Source organism: Mustela erminea, chromosome 1, assembly GCF_009829155.1.
Source record: "Mustela erminea isolate mMusErm1 chromosome 1, mMusErm1.Pri, whole genome shotgun sequence".
Taxonomy (NCBI): domain Eukaryota; kingdom Metazoa; phylum Chordata; class Mammalia; order Carnivora; family Mustelidae; genus Mustela; species Mustela erminea.
This window is the reverse complement of record NC_045614.1, coordinates 200,963,961-200,967,774: the sequence shown is the minus strand read 5'-3', so window position 1 is coordinate 200,967,774 and position 3,814 is coordinate 200,963,961. Positions and strand designations below refer to the sequence as shown.

The 3,814-nt window shown below is 34.6% G+C and overlaps 1 non-coding gene across 1 annotated transcript; it reads right to left on the bottom strand.

Annotated features, from left to right (window-relative positions):
* Positions 1 to 2,367: 2,367 nt before the first annotated feature.
* LOC116581870 lies at positions 2,368 to 2,474 on the bottom strand. Its single transcript, XR_004282277.1, has one exon. It is a non-coding gene; the product is annotated as a small nucleolar RNA U13 (small nucleolar RNA).
* Positions 2,475 to 3,814: the final 1,340 nt, after the last annotated feature.

Here is a 3,814-nt window from a genome sequence, read left to right as displayed (position 1 = left end):
CCCTTCTCTCAGATTAATATATTGTCTGTAACATTTCTCCACATCTGGCATTTCTGTGAGCCTGGTTATGTAGTCACCTATGTGACCCTACCTATTTCTCCCTATTTAGCCTTTCTGGCCCTTATTCAACACTATTGCTGACAAAACCTTAAAGAAGCACTCTGATTCAATTAGCTTAAATCATGTTATGAGTAAATGTACAATCCACATGACCAATATATATGTAGAATATATATATATATTCTATATATATAGAATATATAGTGATTAAACTTAGCAAACTTAGAATCCACATGACCAAGAGGCTAGAATATACAGTGATTAAGCTTAGCAAACTACACACTTCAAACAGCTGTATTTTGATGGTGGGATGGTTCTCAGTATTCCAGACTCATATGCACCCTTAAAAGAAGCTAGTAATTCAGTGGAAGGTAGAAGAGAAAGACAGTGTTGGAAAGGCAAATCCAACGATCCAATAAATAACTTAATTTTGTAATGAAATTATTAAATGCAGAGCTGTTCCTAAATTTCATTTATTATGATAAATGTCAAGGTTAGTTTGTTTTTTAGATAGGTTTTATTGTCTCAAGGAAAATTTTTACAAAATTTGGCAATAAAAACTTCCAGTGTTTTTAATCTATTATTTCAATATCTTCAAAGACTTCACATTGAGGTCTAAAATAAGACAAATTTTTCTACTCTTCAAGGTTCTTCTAGCTGTTCTAAGAATTAAACTGACAAAAGTTAGATTAACAGAAGAAAAAAAAATCAAAGGTTAATTCCACATGCACAGAGTCCAAATAATACAACTGAAACCTGAAGAGATGACCAAGGCATTCAGTTTTTCTACATTTTAGACACAGAAACAAAATCTGTGAAGATCTTACAGGACAAAAAAATATATATATGTTTGGGAGCTTCAAATAGTAAGAAATACTAAACTTTGGGTTGCAGTAGTAAATTAGTAAAAGTAACATGGTTTGTTTATACAGTCTTCTTGGCTCTGGATTCCTTATCTCTGGTGATAATGATATCTCCTTACTTTCCTGTATAGGAAAGATTTGTTTCACATGGGGAATTTAGACAAAGGAGGGTCAGAGCACCTTTTTTGCATTGACTGTTCCTCAATTTTAATTCAAAATGATCAAAATGCCATTCTGGAACATTTAGGGGCAAACTGTCCTTGACTTCTATAGCTATAATAGCAATAGGACATATTCACTTAAAAACATCTGTGACCTCAGGGATTTGTTGCAGTGTTACTGAATAAATTCTTTTATTTGTAACTATTTCTTAATATTCTTACTTATATTTACTTACTTATGGAGACCAAAGCAATATAATAATGGTAAGTTTGACATGAATACAGTCATGGGAGAAAGGTTATCAAATGATTCAGAATCCAAAATAAAGCAAGTGCACTGATAAATTAAGAGGCGCTGATAAAGTGGTCTCCTTCAGCTATCATGCTGTTTTCATGTTGGTCACATATATTTTGATATATGTGAAATATTAAATAATTTAACTATATGTAAATATTTATAAATTCATATTTATATATAAAATTAAAGATGTAACTATATATGTATAAATCAAGGCAATGAATTACAAATGGTGGAAGGCATGGAACAAAGGAAATTACTTTCTGAAACATTTGAAGATTTGTTTTGTGGATAAAAGTAATGTTTCTCAGTACCACCTTGGAAAAATCTGAACTAATTAACAAATAGAAAAAAAGGGGCACCTAAATGGCTCAATTGGTTGGATGGCTGCCTTGGCTCAGGTCATGATCCTGGGGTCCTGAGATGCTGCTCAGTGGGGATTCTGCTTCTCCATTTCCCTCTGCTCCTCCCACTTCTCGTCTGTGCTCCTGTACACTCTCTCTCTCTCTTTTAAATAAATTAATTAAATCTTCTTTACAAAATCAAATAGAAAAGAAAAAATGGGGCAGTGATGCTATTATCAGAATAACTCATAACAATGTGGTCCCTACACCAAGGCATTTGAATCAATGTAGGGACTTCTTAGAAATGTAAATTGTGAAGTCCTGCCTACAGAAAAAAAAACTCTCAAGTTGAGTCCCCGTCATCTTTTAACAAGCTCTTCTCATGATTCTGATGCACAGTAAGGTGAGAAATTTCAAATTCTCAAGGTTTTTATTTTTTTAGCAAAGAATATCTAAAATTTATTTTTAAATTATCTTGGTCATTGGTGGAGTCAAGGGGCGTTTTTAACTATTTATAATTTTTATAAATTAAACAGCATATGATCATAAGTCAGGAATAAACAGTGGAATTATGGGTAGATTTTTTCTTACATTTGATTTCTGTAGAGTTTTGTGTACTTTTGATTTTTTTTCTTTTTCAACATCAGATAGATAATGTGCCAACATGGTTGTGGCAAGGTTTGAGGAATGCACATGTCATGCAACAGAATGGACATCCAATCTTCATGCTTATGAACTATAAAAGAGTCTGTATTTTTTATTTTTAAAATACCTTCACGATTTGAAACTATTTATATTTAATAGTCATATAACTATGTCATGAGCTGTGCTGAACCTTATGCACAGTGGCTTCTCTGAAGCATGTTATAACATTATATTAAATTAAATATTCATATCATCATCTTCTAGCTGGGGGGTATCTTGCTCAGAGCAGTCCTGATCTCATATATAGGTGAGCAGGGGTGCTACCTTGGCTCATGCTACACCAGGATTCATGAAATCCCATACTTATGAGGGCATTCTTCAAAAAAGCCCCTCTCTGGCACAGGTCTGTACCAGTGGTATCATCTGAGTAGGGAATCCTGAGCCCAGCCTGGTTCCCATTTCAGACCCAGTCTCTACTCCTTTCCTTACGGCACTCTCTCGAATACCTTTTCCTAACTCATCAGATATGGAAAGAGGCTTGGACATTCACATGTATAGTGATGTCCCAGAGCCTAGTGATGCTCATCTCTGATTCCAGGGGAGCAGTCTGGCAAGTTAATCACTCCCACTTACCACTATGCCATTTCTTTCATTGAATAGTGCACAACTAGTGACAGAAAGTGGCAGGCATGATAATTTAGAGACACTCAGATGATCTATATGGATAGGATCTTTGCAAAAAATATTTACCTATGCTCCATCATTCTAAGGACACCCTGAGCACAGATAGTGCACGTAACTTCTTATGGTCACATGGCTGGGAAGAAGTACAGCCAGGACTCCAAACATAGTTGAATTTTTTTCTCTTAAATACTATTTTGTATCCATTTATAAATGTTTGTTTTTTTGAACATGGAAGTTTAGAAGATATTAAACCTTAATAGTTACATAAATGAATGATGCAAAACAGAACTTAATGAAATAATTTAGTTGCTAAATATATACTTTTATCTAATTGGAAATCAATGGTGCATTACTTGAATATATTTAGTTTAGATTTGTATATTAAAAGACATAATAGTAACAATAATCTACAAACAGGAATAGCAAGTATGTAAGTGTGCTTATTAGTCACTAAGTGAGGTTAAAGTGGCTTTATATAATCTATCTCATTGATTCTTTCCTGTCGCTCTCGACCCGCAAGAACGACCCGTAGGCGAGGTGAGTGGCAAACTTCTTTATTCACAATCTTCAGCCGGGGACCCCTGACCCGTCTAAGACCCCCAAGTATATCTCCACCAAGTGCGAACTATATCCAATCAGAGTATACCACGACTAACAAAACTACCAATCAGAAGGACTATCTATGTGCACGCATCGTGCTCGTGAGCACGTATGTGACTCCATAGGTTTTCTTTGTACTACAGATCATGCGCCTTTCCC